Here is a 13,202-nt window from a genome sequence, read left to right as displayed (position 1 = left end):
AGTTTGTGGTCGATCAGGGGAGATTTTTAGAGAGCTGAGTTTTGAACAGCACTGTCATAGCCAATTCTCACTGGCACCAGGATTGGCCAGCAGGGTAAGAGGAAGGCGTCCTGGAGCAGCGGTTCACACATTTTTTGGGTCTCAAGACGCCTTTACACTGCTAGGCATTATTGAGAACCCTGAAGAGCTTTTGTTTATGTGGATTATATTTTAACCATATTTACTGTGTTGGAAATAAGCACTGAGAAATGTTTAAAGTATTGATTCTCACACACAAAGGTAATAAACTCATTACATGTTTACATAAATAACATTTTTATGAAATAAAAATGTGTCTGTCCAAGTAGTGATTCTACAGCATCTTACTACGCTGATGGACAGTGACTGTAATGGGGTAACATGGGGGAAACTTGGTGATGGGGGGAGTCTAGTAAACATACTGTTCCTCATGTAATTGTAGATTAATGATACCAAAAATAATTTTTTTATGTGTCCCCCCAAAATTGCATGAGAAGAGTAGTATTGTTTTACATGCAAATCTCTTTAATGTCTTGGTTTAATTGAAGACAGCTGTATTCTCATACCTGCTTCTGCATTTGATCTGTTGGGAAACGGTGTTGAAGTATACAAAGGAAATCTAAAATCTAGCTTCACAGCTACTCAGTTGGAAAAGGGAGAAGCATTTAATAGCCTTTATAAATAATTATGGATTTTTTTTATTCCATGCCTAAATTTGCAAGTGGTAGTTTTTTTAAAGGTTAGTTGTGTGTGGAATCAAACTGCATTGATGAACTTTATGCTCTGTTGCATTCAAATCATTGGTATATTTGCACTTTGAATAGACCATTTACTCATGCATGATACTGAAAAATCATACATACATGGTCATTTGGAAAATATTGGTTCACTGAGGTATGCAGCTTTTCCAAATGCAGAGTCTCTTAAGTGTTGGGAAGCTGGCAGGCTCACAGTGGCAGGTACAAGTTTTTCAAAATTCTAATTTTCACTTGAAAGCTCAAATTTATCATTCGCAACAAATACTGTCTCTCGTTTTCCTTCAAAAAGCAGTCTCACTCCTCTCATTTTTGAGAAAATTCCTGCCAAATATGCCAGTTTGAATAACCATCGTTTGTCTGACATCCTTTCAGGTAAAGTGATGCTTCATTTAAAAAAAAGAAAAAGATTCTCAGCATCTTATCAGGGAATTGCAAACTAAAACAAAGAGATAACCTATTAGAATGACTGAAATTCAAAGCATGGACAACAAATGCTGGTGAGGATGTGGAGCAATAGGAACTCTCCTTCTCTGGTGCTGGGAATGCAAAATGATACAACCACTTTGGAAGACAGTTTGACAGTTTCTTACAAAACTAAACAAACTCTTGCCATATGATCCAACAGTTATGCTCCTTGGTATTTACCCATATGAGTTGAAAATTTATGCCTACACAAAACCCGCACACAGATGAATGACAGCGTTATTCATAATTGCCCAAACTTGGAAGCAACCAGGATGTTCTTTCAGTAGGTGACTGGATAAGCAAAAAGTGGTACATCCATACAATGGGATCAGTGATAAACTGAAATAAGCTATCAAGCCACGAAGAAAAGATATGGAGGAACCTTAATATTGCTCCTTGAATGAAACCAGTCTGAAAAGGCTGCCTACTATGTGATCCAAACTGTGATATCCTGGAAAAGCAAAACTGTGGAGATAGTAAAAAGATCGGTGGTTGCCAGGGATTGGGAGATGGGAGGGAGGGATGAAATGGGTGGAACACAGTGGATTTTTACAGAAATGATACTATTCTCTATGATACTGCAATGGTATCATGGTGCATACATGTCATTATACATTTTTCAGAACCCACAGAATGTACAACACAAAGTGAGCCCTAGTGTAAACTATAGACTTTGTTAATATGTTAATATTAGCTCATGAAGTGTAACAGGTGTACCACAAAATACAGGATGTTAACAATAGAAGATCCTGGGAGAGTGTTGAAGGGATGTATGGGAAATGTCTGTACTATTAAAAAAAATCCATTAATTTACAAACAAATGTTAGTTTAGCTCACAGTTTAATTGCACAAATGCTTTTTCTTAGAACAACTATGAAATGATTGCATGTGGTTATGCAGAAGCTCTATGTTCCTCTTTCCTGTTTGTTCGCACAAAATAATAAAATAATAAAAGATGTATACTAGTGTCAAGAATTGATAAAATTAATAATTTGTACTGTTTCATTAAGGGCATTCTTAATAAAAAACGGCATTTTTAAAGATTGCAAGTGTGGGACGGGGGCGGAAGATGGCGGCGTGAGTAGAGCAGCGGAAATCTCCTCCCAAAACAACATATATCTATGAAAATATAACAAAGACAACCCTTCCTAGAATAAAGACCAGAGGACACAGGACAATATCCAGACCACATCCACACCTGAGAGAACCCAGCGCCTCGCGAAGGGGGTAAGATACAAGCCCCGGCCCCGCGGGAGCCGAGCGCCCCTCCCCCCAGCTCCCGGCGGGAGAAGAGCAGGCAGAGCGGGAGGGAGACGGAGCCCAGGGCTGCCGAACACCCAGCCCCAGCCATCCGGGCCAGAGTGTAGGGCCCTCGATACTGGGAAAACAGGGCAGTAAGAACAGTGAGCAGGCACTGGAGGCTGGGAGACAGAGGACATAAGAAAAGCGCGCGACCAATTTTTTTTTTTTGGCTTTTTTGTTGCTTTGTTTTGGCGAGCGCTGTTTGGAAGCCTTAAAGGGACAGGGACCCCAATATTAGGGAAACAGGGCAGAAAGACCGGTGAGCAGAGGCCTGAGGCTGGCACCGGAGAATAAAGAAAAACGAACGACCACCTTTTTTTTTTTTTAAATAAAAATTTTTTTTTTTTTTTTTAATTAAAAAAAATTTTTTTTTTTCTTGTTTTTTTTTCTGTGGTCGTTGTTTTGTTTTGGCGGGTGCTTTTTGGAAGTCTTAAAGGGGCAGGGCAGGCCACTTAATCCAGAGGTAGGGAATCCGGGACCTCTGGGCACCCTAACCCCTGGGCTGCAGGGAGCAGGGAGGCCCCTTACGGAGATAAATAGCCTCCCAGCAGCTCCTGCTCCAACGCGACTCCACCATTTTGGAGTAGCTGCCCGAGCCAGGCCACGCCCACAGCAACAGCGGAGATTAACTCCATAGCAGCCGGGCAGGAAGCAGAAACCCTGTCTGCGCGCAGCTGCGCAGCACAAGCCACTAGAGGCCGCTGTTCTCCCAGGAGAGGAGGGCTACAAACCAACAAGAAAGGAAGTCCTTCCAGCCGTCACTCGTCCCAGTTCTGCAGACTATTCCTATCACCATGAAAAGGCAAAGCTACAGGCAGACAAAGATCACAGAGACAACACCAGAGAAGGAGACAGACCTAACCAGTCTTCCTGACAAAGAATTCAAAATAAGAATCATAAACATGCTGACAGAGATGCAGAGAAATACGCAAGAAAAATGGGATGAAGTCCGGAAAGAGATCACAGATGCCAGAAAGGAGATCGCAGAAATGAAACAAACTCTGGAAGGGTTTATAAGCAGAATGGATAGAATGCAAGAGGCCATTGATGGAATTGAAATCAGAGAACAGGAACGCATGGAAGCTGACATAGAGAGAGACAAAAGGATCTCCAGGAATGAAACAATATTAAGAGAACTGTGTGACCAATCTAAAAGGAGCAATATCCGTATTATAGGGGTCCCAGAAGAAGAAGAGAGAGGCAAAGAGATGGAAAGTATCTTAGAAGAAATAATTGCTGAAAACTTCCCCACACTGGGGGAGGAAGTAATCAAACAGACCACGGAAATACACAGAACCCCCAACAGAAAGGATCCAAGAAGGGCAACACCAAGACACATAATAATTAAAATGGCAAAGATCAAGGACAAGGAAAGAGTGTTAAAGGCAGCTAGAGAGAAAAAGGTCACCTATAAAGGGAAACCCATCAGGCTAACGTCAGATTTCTCAACAGAAACCCTACAGGCCAGAAGAGAATGGCATGATATATTTAATACAATGAAACAGAAGGGCCTTGAACCAAGGATACTGTATCCAGCACGACTATCATTCAAATATGACGGTGGGATTAAACAATTCCCAGACAAACAAAAGCTGAGGGAATTTGCTTTCCACAAACCACCTCTACAGAACATCTTACAGGGACTGCTCTAGATGGGAGCACTCCTAGAAAGAGCATAGCACAAAACACCCAACATATGAAGAATCGAGGAGGAGGAACAAGAAGGGAGAGAAGAAAAGAATCTCCAGACAGTGTATATAACAGCTCAATAAGCGAGCTAAGTTAGGCAGTAAGATACTAAAGAGGCTAACCTTGAACCTTTGGTAACCACGAATTTAAAGCCTGCAATGGCAATAAGTACATATCTTTCAATAGTCACCCTAAATGTTAATGGGTTGAATGCACCAATCAAAAGACACAGAGTAACAGAATGGATAAAAAAGCAAGACCCATCTATATGCTGCTTACAAGAAACTCACCTCAAACCCAAAGACATGTACAGACTAAAAGTCAAGGGATGGAAAAACATACTTCAAGCAAACAACAGTGAGAAGAAAGCAGGGGTTGCAGTACTAATATCAGACAAAATAGACTTCAAAACAAAGAAAGTAACAAGAGATAAAGAAGGACACTACATAATGATAAAGGGCTCAGTCAAACAAGAGGATATAACCATTCTAAATATATATGCACCCAACACAGGAGCACCAGCATATGTGAAACAAATACTAACAGAACTAAAGGGGGATATAGACTGCAATGCATTCATTCTAGGAGACTTCAACACACCACTCACCCCAAAGGATAGATCCACTGGGCAGAAAATAAGTAAGGACACGGAAGCACTGAACAACACAGTAGAGCAGATGGACCTAATAGACATCTATAGAACTCTACATCCAAAAGCAGCGGGATATACATTCTTCTCAAGTGCACATGGAACATTCTCCAGAATAGACCACATACTAGGCCACAAAAAGAGCCTCAGAAAATTCCAAAAGATTGAAATCCTACCAACCAACTTTTCAGACCACAAAGGCATAAAACTAGAAATAAACTGTACAAAGAAAGCAAAGAGGCTCACGAACACATGGAGGCTTAACAACACGCTCCTAAATAATCAATGGATCAATGACCAAATCAAAATGGAGATCCAGCAATATATGGAAACAAATGACAACAACAACACTAAGCCCCAACTTCTGTGGGACACAGCAAAAGCAGTCTTAAGAGGAAAGTATATAGCAATCCAAGCATATTTAAAAAAGGAAGAGCAATCCCAAATGAATGGTCTAATGTCACAATTATCAAAATTGGAAAAAGAAGAACAGATGAGGCCTAAGGTCAGCAGAAGGAGGGACATAATAAAGATCAGAGAAGAAATAAATAAAATTGAGAAGAATAAAACAATTGCAAAAATCAATGAAACCAAGAGCTGGTTCTTCGAGAAAATAAACAAAATAGATAAGCCTCTAGCCAGACTTATTAAGAAGAAAAGAGAGTCAACACAAATCAACAGTATCAGAAACGAGAAAGGAAAAATCACGACGGACCCCACGGAAATGCAAAGAATTATTGGAGAATACTATGAAAACCTATATGCTAACAAGCTGGGAAACCTAGGAGAAATGGACAACTTCCTAGAAAAATATAACCTTCCAAGATTGACCCAGGAAGAAACAGAAAATCTAAACAGACCAATTACCAGCAACGAAATTGAAGAGGTAATCAAAAAACTACCAAAGAACAAAACCCCCGGGCCAGATGGATTTACCTCGGAATTTTATCAGACATACAGGGAAGACATAATACCCATTCTCCTTAAAGTCTTCCAAAAAATAGAGGAGGAGGGGATACTCCCAAACTCATTCTATGAAGCTAACATCACCCTAATACCAAAACCAGGCAAAGACCCCACCAAAAAAGAAAACTACAGACCAATATCCCTGATGAACGTAGATGCAAAAATACTCAACAAAATATTAGCAAACCGAATTCAAAAATACATCAAAAGGATCATACACCATGACCAAGTGGGATTCATCCCAGGGATGCAAGGATGGTACAACATTCGAAAGTCCATCAACATCATCCACCACATCAACAAAAAGAAAGACAAAAACCACATGATCATCTCAATAGATGCTGAAAAAGCATTTGATAAAGTTCAACATCCATTCATGTTAAAAACTCTCAGCAAAATGGGAATAGAGGGCAAGTACCTCAACATAATAAAGGCCATCTATGATAAACCCACAGCCAACATTATATTGAACAGCGAGAAGCTGAAAGCATTTCCTCTGAGATCGGGAACTAGACAGGGATGCCCACTCTCTCCACTGTTATTTAACATAGTACTGGAGGTCCTAGCCACGGCAATCAGACAAAATAAAGAAATACAAGGAATCCAGATTGGTAAAGAAGAAGTTAAACTGTCACTATTTGCAGATGACATGATACTGTACATAAAAAACCCTAAAGACTCCACCCCAAAACTACTAGAACTGATATCGGAATACAGCAAAGTTGCAGGATACAAAATCAACACACAGAAATCTGTGGCTTTCCTATATACTAACAATGAACCAACAGAGAGAGAAATCAGGAAAACAACTCCATTCACAATTGCATCAAAAAAAATAAAATACCTAGGAATAAACCTAACCAAAGAAGTGAAAGACTTATACTCTGAAAACTACAAGTCACTCTTAAGAGAAATTAAAGGGGACACTAACAGATGGAAACTCATCCCATGCTCGTGGCTAGGAAGAATTAATATCGTTAAAATGGCCATCCTGCCCAAAGCAATATACAGATTTGATGCAATCCCTATGAAACTACCAGCAACATTCTTCAATGAACTGGAACAAATAATTCAAAAATTCATATGGAAACACCAAAGACCCCGAATAGCCAAAGCAATCCTGAGAAAGAAGAATAAAGTAGGGGGGATCTCACTCCCCAACTTCAAGCTCTACTATAAAGCCATAGTAATCAAGACAATTTGGTACTGGCACAAGAGCAGAGCCACAGACCAATGGAACAGACTAGAGAATCCAGACATTAACCCAGACATATATGGTCAATTAATATTTGATAAAGGAGCCATGGACATACAATGGCGAAATGACAGTCTCTTCAACAGGTGGTGCTGGCAAAACTGGACAGCTACATGTAGGAGAATGAAACTGGACCATTGTCTAACCCCATATACAAAAGTAAACTCAAAATGGATCAAAGACCTGAATGTAAGCCATGAAACCATTAAACTCTTGGAAGAAAACATAGGCGAAAACCTCTTAGACATAAACATGAGTGACCTCTTCTTGAACATATCTCCCCGGGCAAGGAAAACAACAGCAAAAATGAGTAAGTGGGACTATATTAAGCTGAAAAGCTTCTGTACAGCAAAAGACACCATCAATAGAACAAGAAGGATCCCTACAGTATGGGAGAATATATTTGAAAATGACACATCCGATAAAGGCTTGACGTCCAGAATATATAAGGAGCTCTCACGCCTCAACAAACAAAAAACAAATAACCCAATTAAAAAATGGGCAGAGGAACTGAACAGACAGTTCTCCAAAAAAGAAATACAGATGGCCAACAGACACATGAAAAGATGCTCCACATCGCTAATTATCAGAGAAATGCAAATTAAAACTACAATGAGGTATCACCTCACACCAGTAAGGATGGCTGCCATCCAAAAGACAAACAACAACAAATGTTGGCGAGGCTGTGGAGAAAGGGGAACCCTCCTACACTGCTGGTGGGAATGTAAGTTAGTTCAACCATTGTGGAAAGCAGTATGGAGGTACATCAAAATGCTCAAAACAGACTTACCATTTGACCCAGGAATTCCACTCCTAGGAATTTACCCTAAGAATGCAGCAATCAAGTTTGAGAAAGACAGATGCACCCCTATGTTTATTGCAGCACTATTTACAATAGCCAAGAATTGGAAGCAACCTAAATGTCCATCAATAGATGAATGGATAAAGAAGATGTGGTACATATACACAATGGAATACTACTCAGCTATAAGAAAAGGGCAAATCCAATCATTTGCAGCAACATGGATGGAGCTGGAGGGTATTATGCTCAGTGAAACAAGCCAAGCGGAGAAAGAGAAATACCAAATGATTTCACTTATCTGTGGAATATAAGAACAAAGGAAAAACTGAAGGAACAAAACAGCAGCAGAATCACAGAACTCAAGAATGGACTAACAGGTACCAAAGGGAAAGGGACTGGGGAGGATGGGTGGGTAGGGAGGGATAAGGGTGGGAGAAGTAGGGGGTTATTAAGATTAACATGCATGGGGGGGTAGGAGAAAAGGGAGGGCTGTACAACACAGAGAAGGCAAGTAGTGATTCTACAACTTTTTGCTATGCTGATGGACAGTGACTGTAAAGGGGTTTATAGGGGAGACCTGGTATAGAGGAGAGCCTAGTAAACATAATATTCGTCATGTAAGTGTAGATTAGTGATAGCAAAAAAAAAAAAAAAAAGGGCAGTTCCTGTGTGGTAACCTCCAACGAGTTCTACACAAGGGTATAAAGGGCATATAAAAGTGTAGGCAAAGGGTCTGTTTGTGTTTATACAGAGGATCAAAGCCTAATTGGGCTACCCCGAAAATGAACTAAGATACGATATGAAAAAGAACTTCCAACATCTGCACCCTCTGGAAGACTCATGCCAGAAGATGATCATCAAAAAACCCCAACAAAGATCCACGCACTGCTACAGCTGTAGATGCACTCATCCCACCAGTTCCTGGACCTGCCATGGGAATGAGGAAGGAGATATCTAAGCTGGCCTGTGCATACAGTAAAACAACAAAATTGGACTGGATCTATACTGTTGGAACTCAACCAAGAATTTGGAGAAGTGCAAATTGTAGCGCTCCAAAGTCTTACAACTACAAACTATTTATTGTTAAAAGAACATATGGCATGTGAACAGTCCCCAGGAATGGGTTGTTTTAATTTGTCTGATTTCTCTCAGACTGTTCAAGTTCATTTGGACAATATCCACCATATCATAGATAAGTTTTCACAAATGCCTAAGGTGCCTAACTGGTTTTCTTGGTTTCACTGCAGATGGCTGGTAATTACAGATATGCTTTGGTTATGTAACTATACTCCTATTATGTTAATGTGTGTGTGCAATTTAAGTAGTAGCTTAAAACCTATACATGCTGAAGTTACTCTACAAGAAGATATATCAAAGAAATAATCAATCTTCCCATGTTTTCTTCCGCCTGCTACTTCTATAGCTTTTCTTCTTCCTTCCTAATTATAACCCTTAAATAGAATTCGTGCCTCATATCAAATTTACCGAGTATCATAATTCTTCCAAGTGGTAAAGATACCTCAAGACAAATGCTGGGCATAGAAGCCACAGGGCATTAATATGCAAAGAAGTAAAAAGCTAACCTTTTCAAACAATAAGGCTTCTCTCTCACTTACCAACTTCACATTTCCCTGTATGGCCCCGGAAGATGACTGGTTAGCCAGAGACGGGTAAGATTCCTCAAGGGAGGAACAACCTAAGACAGGCACAGTCGCAGGGGGGCCATCAGGTGAGAAATTGGGGATCAACAGAGGTGAGGCTTAGAACCTCACCCCCCCGTTCTGAGAGAAATCTTCTGCATACGTGGATGTTTTATTGCCCTGGTCTAGCTTGGATTAACACATAGTCTACAGGCACACACCTGATCATCTACATGTGCTCTCTTACAACACTAAACTATGTTTTCTACCTTTATCTTGTATCTACCTACCACTTCAGCATTTTATTAAAAATAATAATAATAAAGAGAGAAATGTGGTATCCACATATAAATCAAGTATAAAAACCAAATGAGTATTCATATTTGAACTGACTGTTTATAGTTCATAATGCATGAGCAAAACCGAAAGTTTATGTGATGACTGCCCTTGTACTGTTCACTATGTAACTTATTCATTATGTAAGAATTTGTTCTACATGTAAAAACTTGTTTGTTATGCTTCAGAAGATTGGAGACTGACAAAAATTAGGCTTGGGGTGGAATAATGATTGTGCATTGAGCATTGACTCCCCCATACAGAATTTTATTGTCGTTAACAACCATTTGATCAATAAATATGAGAGATGCCCTCACAAAAAAAAAAAAAAAAAAAAAAAAAAAAAAAAAAGGACAGACTTCCAATGGTAAAATAAATTAGTAACCGGGATGTAATGTATAGCATAAGGAATATAGTCAAGATATTGTAACAGCCTGGTAGGGTGATAGCTGGAACCTAGAATTATGTATATAAATGTTCTACCACTGTGTTGTACACTTGAAACTCATGTAATGTAATACTGTGTGTCAACTACCCTTCAATAAAAAATAATTATTAAAAAAAAAAAAAAAAAAAAAAAAAAAAAGATTGCAAGTGTCTGGCAAGGAGGTATGCAACATCATTTTGGTCCTACAGTCGTTACTGCTAAGTTGCCAGCAGTTTTACCCACCATTGCTTTTGCATCATCAGTGTAAATGTCAACACGATTAAAAAGGCAAATAACCTATCAGTATTATTACAGAAGTAGTTTTGTCTCTGAAGGCCCCAGGGGTTCATGTACCATGTGCTGAGAACCACCATCCTAAAAAGAAGGAAATAAAAAATTCTTAACAGTTGGTCAACTGAGAGCATTCTGGGCAAGAGAAATACAGCTAATAAATGAGGTGTGCTAAAGGAAAAGAATGGCAGGGGTAGATGTAAAATAGGAATTTGGGAGATAGATGTATTTGGCAAGTGGAATCACTGGGCTAATAGTGTTCCTGATGTTGAGGGCCTGGCCCGCTTCTAGGTCATCCTAACAGGCAAGGTGGGCCAGGTAACTGGGAAGCCATGGATCTGTTTAGGAGATGGATCCCTTAATCCACCATCAAACCCCAGTCCAAATTAATTCAGGGTGGTTTGGGAAGTTTGGGCTAGCTCTTCTGGGACCACTCAAAATTAGATGGTTCTATTGAGTTTAGCATTTATGTTCTGTTGCATACCAAGAACTAGGCATATTACAGAGGAATTATTAGTTGTGGCCTCTGTCGTATAGGAGTTTAAGGATAAGGAAACAAAAGAATATAGAAGTAATAGAATAATAATAGAGTGTAGACAGCCATAAGTATTCAGTGAAGTTCAAAATGCTATTGGAGCACTGAGGAAGAAATGAGTTACAACTGGAGAAATCAGGAAAGTTTTTTGAAAGTTTGTACTGGGCTTGAAGGATGACTACATTTTGAGAGGAGAGAAGGAAATAAAAAGTTCTTAGTCTTAGGTGAACTGAGCATTCTGGGTAAGAGAAATACAGCTAATAAATGAATTATGCTAACTCAGCACCTCTCCATCCCATGATTTTGACTTGATTTGGTTGAAGGGGTTGATCTCCAGTTTAGTCTTTCGGGACCATTGTACAAAGACTGGTGGTATATAGCATTCATTTATTTATAAAACAGTCCAAAATTTAGGAAAGAATTTCTCCATGGATCTTTTCTTGTAAAATTATCTTTCTGTCTGCACTGTGGAGAAAGAAGCCCCCTGTAAGGTCTCTCAGTTCAAGATCCCAAACATTTAGTGAATGCCTACTGTGAGCAGGTTATATTATTTTGTAAGGGTTAAAGTAAAGACACAGTCCCTGCCTTCACAGAACTTAGTCTTGGAGGAGTCAAATGTGAAATGTGTATACAGCAAATGGTAAAGCATATTATAGATTCTAAAAAAGAAAATGTTATGGCAATAAGAAGAGGAAGAAGTTAACTTCACTGGATAAATCTGGAAGGCTTCATGGAAGCAATGTCTTATATAAGAATAGTCTTTCCATAGGCAGTGATAAGAGAAACAGGATATTCATTCATCATAAAAAAGGTCCACTTGAGCAATGGTATGTTGGAGAAGGACATGTAATTTGGTGTGATTAGGAGGCTGGGAGGTGAGTCTTATGGGAAGATAAGCTTTGAAAAGCAGGTTAAGAACAGTCTTAGTATAGCAAACTAAAGTGTTTAGGCTTTACTCAGGAGCAGGGAGAGCATGCTCAAATCTGTGTTGGGGAAGATAACAAGCAGTCCCATGAGCGATGGATGGGAAAACAAAGGTCAGTTTGGAGGTGGATGGAATTGTCCAGAGAAGAGATGATGCTGACGTTACCTAGGAAGCAGGAGCTGGTTTGGAAAGGAAGGGATATGAGAGACATAACCAAGATGGAATCAGAACTTAATGATGTCCCTTTGCATGTGTAGGATGACTTAGGGTTCCTAACTTGGTAAACTGGTAGGATGGGAGTACTACGCAGGAGGAGCAGTACAGGGAAGAGATAAAGGACTTGGTTTGGCTGTTGGAGGTGTTTATGTACTGTCCAGGGCATTGGAGAGGCAGCAGTGGTGATTGAGAGATTGGGGCTGGAGATACAGATCTGGGGATTATCCATGAATGACTGGTGAAGCCATAAAGGCATTTCACTTCCCTAGGGAGACCAGGGTTTCTCCACCTTGGCGCTATTGACTTTTGGTGTGCATCTTTGCTGTGGGGATGCGGGACTGCCTTTTGCATTGTAGGAAGTTTAGCACCCTTGGCCTCTACCCACTAGATGCCAGAAGCAATCCGCCCCTGTTTGACAACCAAAAATGTCTCCAGACATTGTCAAACGAATGTGCGCTGGAGGGCAAAATCCACCTCACAGAGAACGGTTGCTCAGGAGAGAGTGGAAGTCAGTAGAGAAGATAGATGGCCAAGGGCAGAACCTTCCTGTTCTTAGGGCACAGTCAGAAAGGAAGAGCACATTGGGAGAGATGGGGGGTGATGGTGTCACAGATGGGGTGGCCAGTAGTGTAACATTTTACAAAGAGGGATTTGGAGACAAAAGAGGCCTTGGCCCTGCTGAGAACTCTGTGATCTTTCAGGGAGCAATTCCAGTTGAACCTCCTGAATGTGCCTTCTCCTTGTTCTCCAGCCTTTTCCTTGAGAAGTGCAGGAATAAACTGCCCTCTTGGGCCATAAATACGGAAAGCAGTGTTTGCCAGTTGCTTTGCAGGCTGTAAATATCCCTCTTCCCCTGTTTTCTCTTATTAGTCTCCTTTTTCATTTGTGAAGTGCTTTAGCAGAAATATAGGAGTATATACTCACATCA

This window comes from Manis pentadactyla, chromosome 2 (genome assembly GCF_030020395.1).
Source record: "Manis pentadactyla isolate mManPen7 chromosome 2, mManPen7.hap1, whole genome shotgun sequence".
NCBI classification, from domain to species: Eukaryota; Metazoa; Chordata; class Mammalia; order Pholidota; family Manidae; genus Manis; species Manis pentadactyla.
This window is presented reverse-complemented; position numbering follows the sequence as displayed.